This window comes from Micromys minutus, assembly GCF_963924665.1.
Source record: "Micromys minutus genome assembly, chromosome: 5".
Taxonomy (NCBI): Eukaryota; Metazoa; Chordata; class Mammalia; order Rodentia; family Muridae; genus Micromys; species Micromys minutus.
The window spans coordinates 88,348,855-88,367,719 of record NC_137974.1 but is presented as its reverse complement, the minus strand read 5'-3'; the positions used below and the strand labels follow the sequence as shown (position 1 = coordinate 88,367,719).

The window sequence follows — 18,865 nt, the reverse complement described above, 5'->3', positions numbered from 1 at the left end:
CTCAGATCCAAGCAGGAAAGAAGCTTCCCTGTGCTTCTTCAACATAGCCAGGGCCTGCTGGGAGCAGCATAGGTTCCAGGAAGAGCGCACAATATCAAGGGAGGCTGTTTGGAGGGTGGCTCTAGCTCTGGGTTCACCCCAGCCACCCCCTCCTCTGTGTGTGTGTGTGTGTGTGTGTGTGTGTGTGTGTGTGTGTGTGTGTGAAGTCCACGGGTCAGCCTAGGTGGAGGGAAGAGGGGTGGAGAAGGAAAACCCTCAGTATCTTTTCTAGTATATTAGCATGGGAGTTCACAGCTATTGGACTAAGTCTCATCAACTTGGTCCATGGAGATGCCAACCCTAAGTACCCCAGAATGTTACTGCATTTTCGACACTGTCTTCAAAGGGGCAATTAAACTGCAACTAGGTCCTATGTTCCCACAAGAGATTTAGACACCAACAGAATCAGAGGGACGACCCGGTGAATACACGGGAAAGAGGGACATAACCTGTTAACACCTTGATCTTGGACACTTGTACTCCAGAACTGCAAGGAAATCAACAAACACATGGTGAAGAAGCTTCGAGAGTTTGGTATAGGCAGCCCTAAGCAAACAAATGCACTTCCTTTCCTTTCCCTAAGTTAAGTTGTGTGCTAAGAACAAACTCTGGAGAGAAAAGTAAGAACTTAACACCCAGAGGAAGCGAGCAGGGATTGGAAAGACGTTCATTTCTAACACTCTGCTCAAACAGAAATGCAACGTATTTTCCACATTTAAATTTATCTATCGCTCTGCTTTCATGCAGCGTTTCCACAAACTTTTAACTCAGCATCACCTAGGAGCTTGCGAGAAATGCAAATTTCCTGGCCACACCTAAAGACAGAGCGAATAAGCAACCCACCGGTTGGGGAGGTGAAGGGCTGCAGTCTTGTGGTAATCGGTTGCAAAGCTTCACCAATGAGCTAGGTAAGTTCCCCAGGAGTCTGGTGGTGGTGGTGGTGGTGGCGGCGGCAGGACTGGACTTTGCACAGATGTGAGTGGCCTAGCAAGGTCGGTCACCTTGGCAACCAGCCCGGAGAGCTACAGGCTGTAATGTTCGCCCGGGTTGCTAGTTCTTATCCCTAGAACCGCTGGAAGCTTACACCAGCCGCTCCGGGACTCGGAGGTGAGTAGCGTCTCTGGCTCCCGGAAGCTTCGGGTAAATAGAGCCCAGGGCTGAGGAGCCCGGGAGCAGCGGGGCGCGTGCGCGGGGCGCGTCCCCGGCCCGGCCTGGGCGGGAGCGCGCCGAGGGGGTGGGTCGCACCGGCTCCGCTGGCCTGGCGCGCCATCAGAGCCATTCAGAGCGCCTGGCGGAGGACACCCGGGGGCCCCACAATTAATACTCGGCGCCCGCTCGCTGCGCCGGGATTCGCGTACCGGTTGTCCCGGAAGGAGGCGCTAGGTCAGCTCTGAGGCCGCCGATCGCTTTACTCCCAACGCTGCGTCCATCGGGAGCGGAGCCGACCTCCCAGCGCACTCCCGGAGAGCAAGCCGGGGCTGAGGACCGTGCTGCCGACCCTGAGGTCCAGCGCGACCCTGCGTTCCCCAGGCCGCCGGGACCTTGTCGCTGGCACCGGGGCGGCAGGTGGGCGAAGGCGGCTGCACAGGAGAGCGAGGTGAGTAGGGTCGGGAAGGGGGGAGGTTCTCGGAGGATGTTCTCCGGGTCTGGAACAGAGCTCTGAGATGCTCTCTCGACCTGACCCCTAAGTTTCTCTGTAGATCCGCGGGAGGCTGAGAGTTAAGCTGCTCGAGTGTGTTTATCCCTTGCCGAGAGAGCAAAGCAGTCCCTAGCCACTCCCCCAGCCTGGGCTTCAGCGGTGACCAGACCCGGCGTCCCCTGCCCCGCGGCTGGCACCGCACCTGGCTCTCCAGGAGCCTCTAACTACAGGAAGACCCGGACTGTGAGACTCCCGCGTTTTCCTTCAGACTCTTTAATTTAAGCAGAGAGGCACCGAGACACAGACACAAACTTAGTCTGAACACTGTAAACACCACATTTCCAGTGTTTTTAAAATTGCACGTGCGTATTGTAAATTCGTTGTGGCTTTTTGGGTCACTAATCGGACGGGGGAGCAATGGTTGGTGACGGGACTGGGCCTCATGGCCCGCAAAGGGGCAACTCTGGCCTCGCGTGCCTGTTCTGGGAGCAGGCACAGCTTTTAGGATCTGGCCCAGACGGGTCCCTGCGCCCTGGCTTCTGCTCAGGAAGGGGCGTCCCTGCTGAGTTGCGCCCTACACTTTCCCCTCCCTCCTCCGTCCCGCCTGCGGGGCTCTGCCTGGTGTCCCGGCAGAGGGCGCTAGCTCCCGATCACCGCCCGGGCCAGCGGAGGGGAGGGGATTTGCAAGCCTCCAGGTAAGGAGCGAAGTGAACCACCCAGAGGCGGGGTGGAGATGGGGGGGGGGGTAGGATGGGTGAGCTGGGCTCAGGGCCAGAGTGGCCTGGGAGCCGCTGATCGGGACTGTGGGGCTGCTGTCCCTCGGGAAGTCGCGATCCTGTCTAGGAGGCTCGGGAGAGCTTGGCAAGGTGAGGAGGGGCTGGGAGCTCTGAGGCAGCTCCGGGCCACGGAACGCAAGCCTCGGGATGCCTTTGCGTGGCTCCCAAGGCGGGAAGTGGGGTCAGTTTCACGGCTGCCGGCCGTCATGCGTGGGCGAAGCTGGAACCCGGAAGGCACTGGCCGGGAGGGGCGGCTGGCCCACTGGCAGCTATCGCCGGGTGCTGTTTCAGCTCATGGGGTACCCGGCTTGTAACAAAGGCACCGTGAGGCTGCCTCACCCCCCCCCCCCCACTTCCGTCCTAGCTGCACTGTGGGGGAAGTCCGGTCGAGTTTGGATCTTGGCTTTCTGAGTTTTGGGGAAGTTAGGTGAAAGGAGGGGCGGAGAAGAGGACTCCCAGGCTAGAGTGCCCGAGGGAACACAGTTCCAACTTCGCGATCAAGTCCCTCTACCCGGCTGCCCAGTACAGCCTGGGCTGTTGTGCCCTGGGGCGCGCCTGGGCAAGACCAACACGGGTTTGAACCAGGCGCTAGGCAAGCCCTGCCTCCGTCTGCCCACGCCCCTCCTCGTGGAGTATGCGCGTGTGCGGGACTTCACAGGGCGGGGCTTAGCCTCGGTGACAGCCTGCAGCTCCTCCCCCTCCCCACTGCCCCCACCTCCACCCGGTACCCAGAGAGTGGAGCCCCAGATAGTGGTAATTGTACTACTGGGAGCTGAGGGAGGAGAGGTTCCAATCTCAGGCCATAGTTTGGGTCCCGTGCAGGGTTAAGGGCCTTCTGTGCAGGACTTGCAAACCTGTTGAAGTCAGCTTACTGCAGTTGCAGTAAGGGAAGGGAAGAGGCCACTTGGTTTCCACCATCGTGTTTATATCTTAAGCTGCCACCCTTCAGACCTTAGCACAGGCACGATATTTGTCCCGGATGGATGTCAGGAGAGGTTTCCCTGTGTGTGTGTCTCAGGACCTGGACCTCCTGGAAGTGTTCCCAGGTACACTGCTGACAGGTGCCCTCAGCCTCAGGGTCAATGCATAAGTCACCTCTTCACATCTCTCAGCCTGAACCTGGTCTGCTGTTGTAAGGGAAGGGCTGGCTTTAATGAGGTGCTTGAGACTTAGGACAACCTCCCCCACCCCCCCACCCCCGTGTGCGCTGAGGCTGGGATGCATCTCACTACCTCCTTCAGAGGGTGGGTTTGAAAACTGAAGGGTTAGGCATCTGAGAGTTCTGCCAGACCTGCTCCATAAGCAATGTGGAATGTTTGCTGTTGCCTAAAAGGCTGTTCACGAGGGGCTTCTGCTTGCTCTTGTTTTGTAGTTTTGAGACAGGGTTTTACTCTAGCAGGGGCTGGCAGAACTCATGGCATACTTGTCTCAGCCTCCTGAGTTCTGGGTGTTCAAGCATGAAGTTTTCATGAACTGTTAAATCCCTGCTATAATTCTGGTCACATATGATCTGGTTGGACATAAAACTTCTTCCTTTAATGACACCAACTTGTAAAGTTTAAGGAATGCTGGGGAAAAATTTAAAAAATACAAAATACCAACCTGTAGAACTCCATGACAGTCACCTTAGAGGATCAGGATTCACTGCCTCCTGCTTCCTGTGGTGTCTCACCAGGTAAACCGGAGGCCAGAAATTCTCCTGAGCACCGAACCATCAGCCCCACCCAACACGACATGGCCACAGGTCTGAAAACACGTACTAAAACAAATGAAAGTTGCTTTGGAAGTTGATTTTCCTACCTTCTTTTTAAACACACTCCCTTCCTCTTAAGTCTCCTTTACAGATACACTGTCCAAATGGTTCTGTTAACACTGAGCTCATGTTTAAGACAGGGGATTTTGGTATGACCCTGAATGCTATTTAAAATGCTTGGCTTTAAAAAGAGAGGTGTGTGACTGTAGAATACCATTCTGGGGCTCAGAGTGTCTCAGTGCTGTGCCGGCCCGGGACACCAAGGGTAATGACTGAAGACTCAGCCTGTGGAGTCCCTGTTGCTGGCCTCTGGCTGAATCTACTACTGCTGCTGTCTTAGCCAAAGGCTCAGCCCCTCTGAGCTTCCTTCCTTCACGATGAGGATCATAGCAGTCTAGCCTGAGTTCTAGCTATAGGCATACAATTAGATAAAGTAGATAAGATATTCTTGGCACAGTGCCCAGAACATAGTAGCTGTTCAACCAACCAATGAGGTGTAAGAACAGCATTCTGTTGTTTGAAAAAAAAGAAATCTTCATTTCTGTGTGGCATCTAGATGGGAAAAGAAGGTGGTAGCCGGCGGTACCCTCACCCTCCACGCTTGCCAGTTCTTCACTACTGTGCACTGAAGGATTTCTCCTCTTTGTCAGCAAGCTGAGAGTGGGGAAGGTTGGTGAAGATGGAAACTTTGTCCACTTGTGGGAGGAATTTGCAAGGGCCTCCGGAACTGCGAGGCTTCCCTCCTGGCTGTGCCACTGTGTAATTTTGTGGCTAGCTTTCCAGTCATTTCCCCTTCCTTCAAACTTAAAGCCAGTATCCAAATAACCAACAAGACAAGACTTAAAACAAAACCCTTAAAGCTGAACGGACAAAAGGCAATGCGTGTTCTTTTACTTTTTCTTTTCTGTCCAGTTAACGGTCCATTTATAATATCAAAGAAAAAGAACCTGCTTTTGTAAAAACTGTGCCTGGCCCAATCTTGGAAAGAGGGGCCATTTGATTTGGAAAAATGGAAATATTTTCTGAGACTAAGTGTATTGATAGGAGGGAAAGGAGCCCGGCTCTCCTTTCAGCTACGTTTTTCTCAAGTGTGGTAGACTCTATGCCCTGAGAATTGCTGTGCTCTGAGAAGAGGCTGGAAGAAGGCAGCGGTAAAGCTGAACAAACATGGAACAGCCAGGGTGTCCATTTCACACAAGGAAACACTGGGAAAGTTCTCAACTTCATGAACCTAAGTGGAGGAATAATGTGTGCTCCCCTCCCCTCCTTTCCCTTTTCTCCTCCCTCTCCTCCCCTCCCCTGTGTTCTGGCCTTTATCTTTCAAACACTTAGAGGTTAAAACCCTGGAAGTTCTGCCAAGCCATTCATCGTCGGTGGTGTGGTTTTGATAAACCGTTTTTTTCTTTTCTCTGTGGTATAAATGGGAGAAAGAGAGGGCCTGTCACTGTTCGGGTTCCACATTTGGACATGAAATGTATAGCTCTCTCCCACACCGGAAAATGAGCTCCCTGTAACCAGTTAACAGATGTAAAGGTTAGGAGCAGGGTCTCCCCCCTCACACACACACACACACACGCCCCTGCTTTGTGCCTCTAGCTCCATTTGTAGCCACTTGTTGTGCCCTCAATGTGAAGCCCGAAGCAGCTGCAGGGCATGCGCCAGGCCTGCTCTGGACTTCGCTTCCTTTGTGGGGAGGATGAACAGGCAACGTTATTTTGGATCACATAGCAGCCTGTTCAAAAGCGTGCTGCATTCCCCAGCTGTTCCACCAAGGCTTTGCTGAACAGAGAGAGCTTACCAGCTGCTGGACCACTAAAGTTCCACTTACTGCTTTTGTCCCTTAACAGGGAGGCTAAAATCCAGAAACTGTTGTTAGCATGCCCCACCCCCATCGCCTCTTGTTTCTGTAATATCAGGGGTATTCTCGATAAAGTTAGAGCATGTTAAGGCAAGGCTCAAAGGCAGATGTCACACCTTTCCCTCAAAGAGATTCTTTTAAGTATTTTATTTTTAAATGGTGTGTGTGTGTGTGAGTGTGTGTGTGTGTTGTATGGGTATGTACACTTAAGTGCAGGAACCCAAGGAGGCCACAAGAGGTTATCAGGTTCCCTGGAATCTGTTATAATAAGTATTATAAGCAAATGTCACAACTGCTTTTCATCTTTCTTCCTTCCTTCCTTTCTTTCCTCCTTTCTTTTTGTCAAAGTAACTTTTGAAAGATTTTACCTTTTTCAATTATGTATGTACATGCATGTCTATATATGGACATGCACATGCTCCTAGAGGCCAGTATTGGTCAACAGATCTCCTGGAACTGGAATTACAGGTGATTGTGAGCTCCCCAACATGGGTGCTGCAAACCAAACTGGAGTGTCTCTAGGAGCAGTATACACTCTTACCTGCTGAGCCATCTCTCCAGCCTCTCAAAGTAATTTTAAAGGATATATGTTTTTGTGTATGTTTTTTGGTATAGTTTTTCCTTACTTAAAACAGTCTGACTTATATTTCATTGATTAATAAAGTAATAGATGTAGCATTATAATGTATGTGTCTTACAAATCTGGCTTAACTACAAACATTGGCCTAGGGCAATGGTTCTCAACCTTCCTAATACTGCAACCCTTTAATACAGTTCCTCCTGTTGTGGTGACGCCAACTGTAAAATTATTTTCTTTGCTACTTAACACCTGTAATTTTGCTACTCTTATTAATAAGTACCTGATATGCAGGATCTCTGATAAGGGACCATCAATGGCCAGCATGTAGATCACAGCCGTCTATTGGACTTCAGTTGGCCTGTGAGAAGTCATAAAACAGATATGCTCTAAGCCCTCTGAGTCTCAGTCCTAGGGGCTCTTGTTCATTTTCACTGAGTTAGATGCTGCAGTTTTCAGGTTTCCAGCTGACCCTCCATGGCCTCCCTAACCAAGTCACACACCTTGTACTTCATCTGTTCCCACAGAGTCTGTGGGTCTTTACACTGCCTCCATTTCTAGTTTGTTTTCTTGTCCTTTGTTTTTTCTTGAGGCTATCAAGGGTGCCCAGCCTGGTCTTCAGGGCTGGTGAGAACATGGTCTTGCTTCACAAAAGAAATGGAGGCTTCTGCATTTGATAACCACCTAGGCTAGGACTAGAAGAATCTGACTCCAAATTCAGCCCCTCCCTAGCTGGGGGTTGGAAAGACCAACTCCTCAGGAGAACTGTAATCAGGTGCCAGTTTCTGAGTCTTCTTGTGCTGATCCTGAGCACAGCAGCCCTTACCCAGATGCCTTCCTGGGTTAGAGCCTGTTATTACAGGTTTTACATTTCTCTTGTTTTCTTCATGTCTTATCTTTCTAAGACCTGTCTGTTAACAACAACAAATCCACAGCTATGATTTTCTGTTACGTGTGCATGTGTGCACACACAGACCCATAATGGCCACTGGACTCATATTCCTTTCTGGGATAGTCCAACACCCAACACCACATGTATAGTATCACATGGTTTATTTCTGTTCACTGGTTTTAATGCTGCAGATTTTCTGATAGTGTTAGAAATAGGTGGAAGGCCAAAACCAACCTGGCCTGTGCTGGAGAGATGGCTTAGTGGTCAAGAGCACTTGCTGCTCTTCCAGAGATCCTGAGTTGGGTTCCGGCCCCACATCAGGTAGCTCACCACTGTCTTTATCTTTAGCTCCTGAGAATCCAGTGTCTCTGGCTTCTGATAGAACTTGTACTCACATACAAACACCCACATGCATGTGTGCACGCACACACACACACACACACACCTACTTGTAATTAAAAATAATAAAAATGTTAAAAATCCCAGTTATCAGCAATAACAGCAAAATTACCTGGCCGATCCTTTTCACACAGGACTGTTGGAAAATAAGCCTGTTTCTCCCTGGGAGTGATATGCTCTCTCTTCTACCTCATGCTGCTCAAGGGTTGGAAACAGCACCCATTTCTTTCCCTGTAGGCAGAAGGTGACAAGCTTTGAGAAGCAGCTACAGAGAGGCCCCATTTAGCTTAATACTTCTCCAGCTGCCTGAGTCTGGCTCTTTCCACACTCTTTAAATCTTTACTTCTCACCTCAAACCTGGGTAGCTTTCCTTATGCCTTGGACCTCTGTTTTCTCAGCGACATTCTGCCTGTCCTGTCCTGTTCTGCTGTTGTCACCTGGCCACCTCCTGGAAGCTCAGGGTTTCAAGTGTCTTAGGAAACCTTGCCTTGGATGCCCTTAAGCCACCTGTCATTAGTGTTTAATTGTGTCCCCCGCCCCCATTGTCCAGACTGTTCTGACTTGGGGTAAGTTCCCATCATTCTGATCCCAGCATCCTCCTCTGGGCTTTACCAACCTACCCTTTGCCCCAAGCTAGTTCTCTTTGGGCTGTCCCCTCTCTCTGAGGGGTGCTTTGAGAACATCACCCAACTTTTTGTTTCCAGGTAACTTTTGCCTTTAGAAAAGGTTCTTTGAAACTGAAGTGTGGAAGTACCAGTTATGAAACTGGTCAGGTCAGGTCATCTAAAGGCTTGAACTCCGAGGAAGATTGTTTGGAATTTATTTTGGCTTCATTTCCACCTGAGAGCAATTGAAATGTGTGCTTGTTTTGGATAACCCTTGCTTTTTGCAAATGAAAATTGTACATGAGGAGAGGAATCAGTGTGTTCCCGCCCCACCCCTTTTCCAGTTATGTTGCTGGAGAATCTTTGGAGGCAGTTTGTGCTTCATTGGCTGTGTGGGCTGTGTGTAAGTCACAGAAGATTGGTCTTGTATGCTGTCCTGGGGGCTGTTTGTTCAGTTGGCTTGCTGGTTATTTCTGAGCTCTGACAGTGAGGGCAGGGTCCCATACTTCGGTGAATCTTACCCTTATCAGACTGATCCTGAAGAAGGTGTCTTGGGAACAGAGCCCCAGGCTGTTGGATGTCCTTGCCCTGCCTTGTGGTTATGTACTGCTGATAATTTCCACTGTCCAGAAAGTTTTCTTTCTGAAATTGTGTGAGTACGTGTGTGTTTTATGCACACATTACTTAATTGGGAATCCTTTGTCCTACTCAAAACTGAGTTTGATTCCTTAATGTTTTAATTAAAATACAGTGCAAGTTTCTTACCCTTAGATATGGGATTCTCTTGTCAGTGCCAGAACATGAGATCATGTTTTAGTGTAGAGTGAGTATACCACACCCAGACGAAGGTTTAGAAGATGTGAGAGGAGTCAAACAGACTGCTCATGTCCATGGTGTCTGTCAGCCCATGGTGAATGTGTCCCTGTCTGTGTCCCCATGCACTTGTGTGTGTATGTGTGCATGTGTGTGTGCACATATGTGTGTGTGTGTGTGTGTGTGTGTGTGTGTGTCTTCTTGTACTTCCTGGTGTTGAGAATGCAGCTCAGTGTGAATCCTGTCTTCATGGAACTTCCTGTCAGAGCAGCATAGGTCCTGGGAGGGAGGCTCCTTCTAAGAGGATCAGCCAGAAAGAGTGCTAACTGGGGTGTTGCAGCCTGAGGCCCAACTGAGGTCTTGCATGTGGGAGAACCAGCCTCTGCAGCTGGGTGGCTCAGAAGAGATGGAATAAGAGGACAGTCTTGATTTGAACTCGGATCCAGGATCACAAACCTTTGTAATAAACTGTGAGGTGTATCCGTGTAATCTTGTGTGTCCTTATCCCACTTTGGCTCTCTCCCCCATGGCTATTTGTGGTGAGGGACAATGTGAGTCTGGAGCCATTGTATAAAGGATGTCTAGTTGGTGTTTAATGAGCCCCTCCCTGCTGTGTAAGGGACACACCACAGGGATCTGTCTGACTGGCTTTGTAATTACACATGTCCTCAGAGTGTTCTCTGTGTTCAGTTTTCTGCCTGTGGTGTTTGTAAAGAGATGTTCTTTGCCCTTGGCTTAGTGTTACCATAGCACACTGCAGAAATGTGTCTTCAAACAGAGAGACCAGCTCACACCTCTTTGCCTCCCTTTCTAGGTGTTGTGCGTTACAGTCACTTCTAGTTCCTGCATAGGGGGCTTCCACACTTAGGGTCTCTGCTCTCTCTATGGGCCCTTTACTGAACAGAACATGTTTATTAGGACAAACGTGTTCACACCCATACAGAACACATGTTCACGCACCAGCGCAGGATGCACATGAGCAATTCAGTGTTGTACCTGTTATGTACACTGATGAATATGTGCACGTCTGATTCTTGCTGCTAGAACAGTGTAGAATATCTTGTCTTGTTTAAGACATAGCTCTTGGTCGGGGTCTAGGTAGAGGTGGGTTCTAATAAGGAAAAGCCACAGTTAAAAATGGGTTTCAAATCTAAAAGTTCTTCGTATAGAACTAAGGACATAATGTTCCTTGGTGAGATATCTAACCACAAGCGCTCAAAAACAGGTTCAGAGGGAGCTTCTTTCTGGCAGTGCTAGGCAGTTTTTGTCCCATTTCAAAAAAAAAAAAAAAGAAAAGAAAAAAGAGAAACAAGGTTGATAGGAAACTTTTAAATTGAACTCATTTCTCCCCTCTCTCCCCCTTTCTTTGTCTCTGTCTCTCTATTTCTGTCTCTGCCTCTCTCACACACACATGCAGACACACAAACTTCATACTGGACCTAGAATTATTGGATCTTTTTTTTTTTTTTTAAATTAGTCATCAGAGTACATTTGTGATACTTATTTTCCAGGAAAAAAATCAGCTTGACAAGGAAATTGCATGGCTGTAAATATTTTGGTTGAATATTTATGTAATCCTAACATCTCTATGTTAAAAAAAAAAAAAGACTAGCAAAACTCCCCCAACCCCCTTTTAAACTAAAAGTTTCTGTCACATGATACTTACTTTTCCTGTTCTTAGTTCCTAAACTGCTGGAGGAAGCATTTCATTTTCTTCCTGTGAAAATTGGTTCCATCTTAGGTAGTTCTCTAAAAACATCCCCTCCCACCATCTAATGGTGGTTATATGAGAGATGTTCCCACAGGCTTAGGAGGCGTGGTCCTGCTGAAGGAAGTTAGCCACTGAGGGTGGGCTTTGAGAGTTCACTGCCTTGCCCCACTCCAGGTCAGCTCTTTGCTGTTTTGTTTATACAGTTGAAGATGTAGTAGCTCAGCTTCCTGCTCCTGCCAGGGTGTTTGCCACTGGCGGCCACTGTGGACTTGAGCCCTCTGGAGCCATGAGTCAAAATAAACTCTTTTTTTTAATGGTGTAAATAAGGTGTATATTTAGAATTAGGCATCTGGACTCAGTGTAGATGATCCCAGTCTTGATGGCAACACACATACACACACACACACACACACACACACACACATACACACACACACACACACACACATGCACACACCTTAAAAAATTTTGCAAGCTTACTGAACTTCCTGTGGAAAACTCACGTTGACTTTTGAGCATAAACACTAGTGTCAGGCTAGATAGCAACGCTTCCAGATTTTGCTTGCTCAGGACCTATGCGCCAACGCAGTTTCTTCTCCACTTTCTAGGTCAACCTGTGGGTCTTGATCCTTTCCGGTCACATATCAAGATATATCCTACATATCACATATTTACATTATGACTCATACCAGTAGCAAAATTACAGTTATGAAATAGAAACAAAATAGTGTTATGGTTGAAGTCAGCACCACATGAGAAACTGTTAAAGAGTCACAGCATTAGGAAGGCTGGAAGCACTGAACTAGAAGAGGACTTGACCTAGAGCAGTGCTCTATTTACATAATCTTTATACAACAATCTCTCTTCCCTTTTTTCAAAGTATAGAATAGAGTTTATTCAGGGCATGGGGAGTTGAGTTGAGGGAGTAGAGGCAGAGAAAGGCAGAGAGAGGAAGGAGGGGGAGAGAGAGAGAAAGAGAGAGAGGAAGGAGAGAAAGTGAAGAGGCTGGCTGTGAGCATGTAGAGAGGGGGAGGGGGACAAGAGGACAGAGCGAGAGCAGGAAAGCAAGAGCTCTCTTCCATTTTGCAGATTTTATTTCTTTTATAGTTTGCTTACTTGCTGTGGGATTGGGCGAGGAGGATGGATACACAGGTGTCCCAGAGCCTGTGTAGAAGAAGTCTGAGGACAGCTTGTGGGAATTGGTCCTCACCCTTTATCATGTAAACCCCAGGGATTGAACTCAGGTTGTCAGGCCTGGAGGCAAGTGTCTACCCACTGAGTTTTTGGTTCTCTTCCTGAGATTTTTTTAATCCTCTTTTGTTGCCAAATTTACACAGATTGCCTATAGTTTGCCCACAGTAACTGCTTTGTTTGATTTTTTTTTCAGAATGTACTTCCCATTGTTTTGGATTATGGGGACAAATGAGCAAATTGATGAGACATGGCAGCAGGCACCGTCACCCTACTGCAGTTAGGTCTGGTGAGGCAGCTACCATCATCAAGTGTGTGCAAATGCACATGTCTGCAGATTTGGTGTTTGTAAATTTTTGGCATAGGTAGGAAGCTCCAGACAACAGATGGTCAGGATAGGGTTTGTGTGTAGACACTTTGGTTTCCTTCTCTTCTGAAATAATGAAGTTCAAATCTGAGATGCTTTCTGAAATGTATGTTTAGTGACCGAACAGTTCTATTTGCAAGGAACTCTGTTGGCATTTCTTTATAATCCCCTTGTGATTATTAAGTGGTTGAGTGTTTTGAATGATAACCACCCCCCCAATTCTCTCTGGCATTTGATAACTTGGACCCCAGTTGGTGGCATTGTTTGGTAAGGCTCATGAGGCGTGGCCTTGGAAATTTGTCTCTGGAGTCAGGCTTTGAGAGACATGAGCCATTTCTAGTCATTTCTCTCTGCTTCCTGTTTGTGATTTGAAATGTGAGCCTGGTTCTCTCAGCTTCCAGCTTCTTCTACCATGTCTGCTGCCTGCTGCCCCCCCTTGGCTTTTGTAGACACTAATTCCCTTTTTAGTGGTTGGAATGTGCTTGGCCCAGGAAGTAGCATTATCAGGAGCCTTCTTGGAGTAGGTGTGGCCTTGCTAGAGGAAATATGTTTCTGTGGGGGTGGGCTTTGATACTCTTCTCCTAAAAAACCCAGAAGCCAGTCTCTTGCTGTTTGCCTTCTGAAGAAGACAAAGAACTCTCAGCTCCTCCAGTACCATGCCTGCCTGGATGCTGCCATGTTCCCACTATAATGATACTGGACTGAAAACCTCTGATCCTGTAAGCCAGCCCCAATTAAATGTTGCCCTTTATAAGTATTCCCTTGGTGTCTGTTCCCAGCAATGAAACTTTAACTAAGACACCCTGGAACCACAAGTACCAAACGAATCTTTCCTTCTCTAAGTCACCTTAGTTGTGGTGTTTTTATCACAGCAACAGAAAAGTAACCAAGACAGGTATTTCCCCATTTCACAGATGGACAGTATCAAGACCCTCAGAGGTGAAATGTCTGATCAGGATGGCCAGGGGGTAGAAAGAGAAGTGTGGGAATAATTTCAGTCACTGTGAATGCTCTTCCATGTCCCCCTTCCTCTTTTCTTCCCTTGAGGAGGAATATAGTGCCTTCTTCCTTGTCTTCTTAACCTTCTAGGTTCTGCCAGCTTTGTGTGCAGAGAGTCTAAGTCAAGTGTTAAATCTGTGTTTTTTTTTTTTTTTAAACTTTCAAGACTATGTGATGGTTTTGAATAAACTATTTTAACTTTTTCTTACTACTATACCTCCCCCCTCCCATTATCAACAGAAAACTTTCAACGGTAATTTGGGAAAATGAGCATTTTGCAATCCTTTTATATTTGCTGGTACAATAGGAAGAACATAAATCTACGCAGGAAATAGTGCTGGGTTGATAACCTAATACCTTCAGAACCTCCTGACAGTCTGTCAGCAGAAGCAGTACTGACCTTAGTTGTTCAGAAGGATACCCTGTTGTACTTTGGTATGGTTTGTGGTTTCCAGTAAACTCATTTAATTAATTAATTAATTAATTTTTGCATCTTAAAAGATGAGGAAATTAAGGCCCAAGAAGAAAATAAAAGCTGTATGCAAAATTGCCAATCAAGTATCAGGACTCAACCTAGAACAAGGTCTTCTGCCTCTGGGCCCTGCTTTACAGACTCTCTTGATTTGTCAGAGTCTAGAGAAAGTGATAGGGTTTTTTCCTAGTGCATTTAAAAAAGAGAAAAAAGTTAAGTAGTTATGGGTGTTAGAATCTTACATTTTCTCACTTAAGACCCACTACAAAGCTGTTCACCTCCTTTCTTTATTAATCCAGCCTGAGCCCTGAGGTAACCACTGCAAGAAGCCAAGTTAGTTATCACTCTAAATCCAGCGCTGCCTTCTGCCCGCTGGATCAGGAGCTGGGTCCCTGAGGCCTCAGAGAGAGGGGAGTTGTGCTGTGGCAGGGTTGTTTTCCTTGTCCTGGCTGGGACTTTTCAGGCATGTGCGACAGAGAGCCAACCTCTGCTGCTTTCGAGATGCTCATGGCCGGAGATGGAGTGCATGTGTGCTCAGACCAGTATCTGTTGAACGTGTGCTCCCCAGGGCCAGGCATCATCTGTGCCTTAGTTCATGACATCTGTGCTTTCCCATGGAGGAGCTGGGTGAGGGGTTTTGATTTTAATTTTACACAGTTGTAATCTAGTTTAAAGGTTAGTGTTTGTTCCAGGTCAGTAAGTGAGTAAATCTGGGCTTTAAATCATTACGGTATCTTCATGTTCTATGATTTAATCTTAAAGCTTTTCTTTCTCTTTTTCTTTTTTATGAAAACCATTTTTTCCTTAAAAAACGATTTATTTGTATTTTTGTGTGTACCCATATGAGCCTAGAGGGTGTCAGGTGCCCTAGAGCTGGAGTTACAGATGGTTGTGAGCTGACCAATGTGGGTATCGGGAACTGAACTCTGGTCCTTTAACAAGGGTAGTGCACAAGAGCAGATCGCACCCTTAATCACTGAGCCAGGACTCCAGGCCCATAGAGGATGCTGCTGCCGCCGCCTGTGTGGTGTGTGCATGTGACTGCCATAGCACAAGTGAGTCTTAGAGACCAAACTCAGGTCATCAGACTTAATGGCAAGCACCTTTACCCACTGAGACATTGGATCAACCTTTGAATTTATAAGGTAGTACCCAGCATGCCCACTTTGCCACAGCATTCATGGTTGATATTAGCTCTGGTGAATAGCATTCAGTCCCTGCTTGCCATGTTTCCAGTAGCCATGTGTGGACACTGGATATTATACATACAGATTAAGCCCACAAAGCCTTTGCATCTTAACCTCTGGGACCTCTGTCAGCACCTAGACAGTCTCTGGCACTGCAGTTGTTTCTTTCTTGTCTCTTCAGAAAGAAATAGTTTGAGAACTTTAAAAGGACAGTAGAGGAAGTGGGTGGTATCTGACATGTCTCCCAGTGGTTGCGAAAGGGCTGGATGGTTGCCCATTGCCAAGACTGTTTGGTCAAGTTGGACCTCAGGCGAAGATCTGTGGGGGTTGAGCCTTCTAAACAGGCCACTTGGGGTGTGTCAGCCCATCACCATTGCTCTTGCTCTGACTTTGGCAGCACTTCATGGGGGAGAGTCCTGTCAGCCAAAAGGCTTTCTCTTTATCCACCATATTTTCCCTCGAGAGCCTGAATGTAGTTGGGGAAAGCTGCCTCTGGCTTTGGAGCCATATGTCTCTGGGAGTTTTCAGATCTTTACCTTTATCAATAATTACAGTCTGTGAAAGTACACCTATAAGTGGGGGAAATTGGGCGTCTACTAGTGTGTTGAAATTAGTGCAGTAGGCTATTCTGAAATATACAAACAAGAACCAGGAGATTGTATTATTCAACGTGGGTAAGTTTCACTGCATCTTCTCTGGGCCCTTCACACACACACACACACACACACACACACACACACACACACACATACACACCGTCCCTCCTCTTCTCGGATCAAAGATTCAGTCTATTATTTGGGAATATTTTGCTTTGCTTCATATTCCACAGTATAAATTTTACCTTAAATGGAGGCTGCTTACTTATCTCTTCTGCCTTTTATTTGGTCTGTTATCCTCCTCAGTGTGTTTGTGTGTGTGGTGGTATGTGTGTGTACATGCATGTATATGGGGGTCAGAGGTCAATGTCAGCTGTCTTCCTCTGTTATTCTTTACCCCCCTTTACTCATCTGCTCAGCTAGACCGGCTGGCCGGCCAGTGAGCCCAGGGATGCTCCTGTGTCTGTATAGCCCCTCCCCAGACTCTGGCTGCCATTTCTGGTTGCCATGTCCAGCTTTTATGTGGATTTGGGGGATCTGAACGCAGGCCCACAAGCTTGTACAGCAAGGCCTTTACCCACGGAGTCATGCCCCAGCCCCTCTTTTGTTTCCTAAGTGCCCGTTGCATGCTTTGCTAACACAGAATAAAAGTCTGTATAGTGATCTTAGTAAGCCTAGAGACTTGGGAAGTTCACCCCCCCCCCCAGTCTCCCTACTTAAGGGGTTTGGAATAGACACACAGAGAAAAGAACCAAGTATAGAGTCCCTCATTTGCTTTTCACAGTATGTCAATCTGTCCCCGAAAACCCTCAGGAGAGGTGGCTGAGGGCAGCTGCATGAGGAGGAGCAGTGCTGCAGTGTGGGAAGTACTAGGCAGTTTGGCTTCTACTCTACCTACAGGTCCTCCTGACACCACCAGCTGAGTAGCCCTGGGTGAGCACCCTCACCATCTGACCTTCGCTGACCCTCAGTGTAGGAATTCCCTTGTGACACTGTTGCCCAGTTGATCTCTCCTAATTGAATGTTACTAGTTAAGTTTTTCCCAGTGAACACTGTTGCTCAGTTGAACTCCCCAAATTAAAATGTTACTAGTTGAGTTTCCCCATAGTAAATTCAGGCTATCCTGAGAGGGTTATGCATTCTATCTATACCTTAGTCATTTTGGCTATTCAGAAGCTCATAATCACATTAAGTACTTCAAGAGGCCATGAGGTAAAGAATTCTGCTTGGCATTGTAAATTCTAGGTTTTTTTTTTTTTTTTTTTTTTAACTGTTTGAAGATGAAGATATCTAAATTTTGAGGGAAACCCCTAAAGGTGTTCAGATATCCTGGCCCATGTAGTTTGGGATGTGCTGGATTATTTTGGCTGTCAAATTTGGCATGATACCTGCTTGTACAAATAAAATTTTATTGGCACACAGCCTCACACCTTCACTTATCTGTTCATGATACAGTGATGGAGATGGGAAAGTGCAGCTGCCCGGTATGTCCCACAGTGCCTAAAATACTTACCATATGGGACTTAACTTTGTAAAGGTGGACTGACTCCTGATCATTGTCTTCAATGAGGAGATTCATGAACACAAAATGGCCCATCCACCTGGAGGCAGTGCTCACATTCTGGGGGCAGGGCATTCTGACTCTGATGTCAATTTTTTGTTTTCTTTTTTACTTTGACTTTGTTGGGATTCGTGGAGTGCACACACACACACACACACACACACACACACTCATCCATATGCAAATAAACACATACACACATATCCACATACATTGCACGAATACACACATACCACATACACACATATATACACATACAGACATACCCATACATGGGCACACACACATACACACACATAAAATAAATCTTAAAATTTGATTCTAATGCATTCAGCTATTTATTTGCTTATTTTTGAAATAGGATCTGTATAGCCCGGTCTGGTCATTCACCTGCCTTAGCCTAGCTTCCTGAGGGTTAGAGTTGCAGGTACAAGCCATACCTGCCCACTCAGATAGTCCTTTGATGGTCCTTCTCATCTGTTGAGGAGTGCATTTCCTTCTGCTGTTGATCTGATTATCACTCAGACAAACACATATAGGAACTAGGGGGTTAGTGTAAGTCAAAATTAATGGCACGATTCAGAGACATTTCTTATTTCTACCCTTGGAAGTTTTTCTGGTGATTTTTGAGAGTTTGAAAATATTTCAACCTATAGAGAAGCAGAAAAAAAACAGTAGTGTCATCTCCCTGGGGAGGACCCTGGGGGTTGTGTATGTGTGGGACAATTCAGGATTATCTTCCAGTTCGAGCTTATTAGCACCTGCAGCCTGCAGTGTCTTTGCAACAGAGCTGCCAGTCAAAGCTGGACAGACAGCTCCATTACAGCCTAGCCATGCAGGCCCTTTCTGTCAGACTATGAATATTTGTGTCTCTTACCTTAATTTTTGGCTATACAAAAAGATTCCTAGAGGGGCAAAGGATTTAGCTCACTGGTCTTGCCCTTGCCTAGCTTGTGCATGTCTTGGTTCAATCCCTAACCCCCGTGCCCCATCCTTAGGAAAGTTGCAGATAAATTTCATTTATTTGCCAGTATTCAAAACCGGAGAACTTTTCCCACCTTATAATTCACAATGAATGTGTTCATGAATACATCATTACTAAGCTCTCCTTCTGACCTTGTCCTGTTGCAGGTATCTCCTCATACTTTACACAGATTAAGTAGTCTTGCTGCAAATGTTTTGATCTCCCACTTAGGCAAAGGTGATCTTGTGAAGTTTTTTCCGACTGTGTTAAAAGCCAATGTTCCTCTCCAGCCCAGGACTTCTGAGAACATCTTTCGGTGTGAGAGGTTAAGGTTTAAGATGTTTTGAGTCATCCTTACTGGGGAAGAAATGATAGAGGGAACATTGAAATGGGATAACTAGGGTTCACTAGGGAATGCAGTGTAGGGGTTTCCAGTCAGCCCCTCCCCCTGAACGCCCAGGTTCCA

At 47.0% G+C, this 18,865-nt stretch overlaps 1 protein-coding gene across 1 annotated transcript in view; it reads left to right on the top strand.

Moving 5' to 3' along the window:
• The first annotated feature begins 1,477 nt into the window (after positions 1 to 1,477).
• Positions 1,478 to 18,865, top strand: part of SVIL (supervillin) — a 176,504-nt gene continuing 159,116 nt past the window's right edge. Inside the window, exon 1 of the mRNA XM_080917090.1 lies at positions 1,478 to 1,636. The gene's annotated coding sequence lies outside the window, so the exon portion shown is untranslated. The remainder of the gene's footprint in view (positions 1,637 to 18,865) is intronic.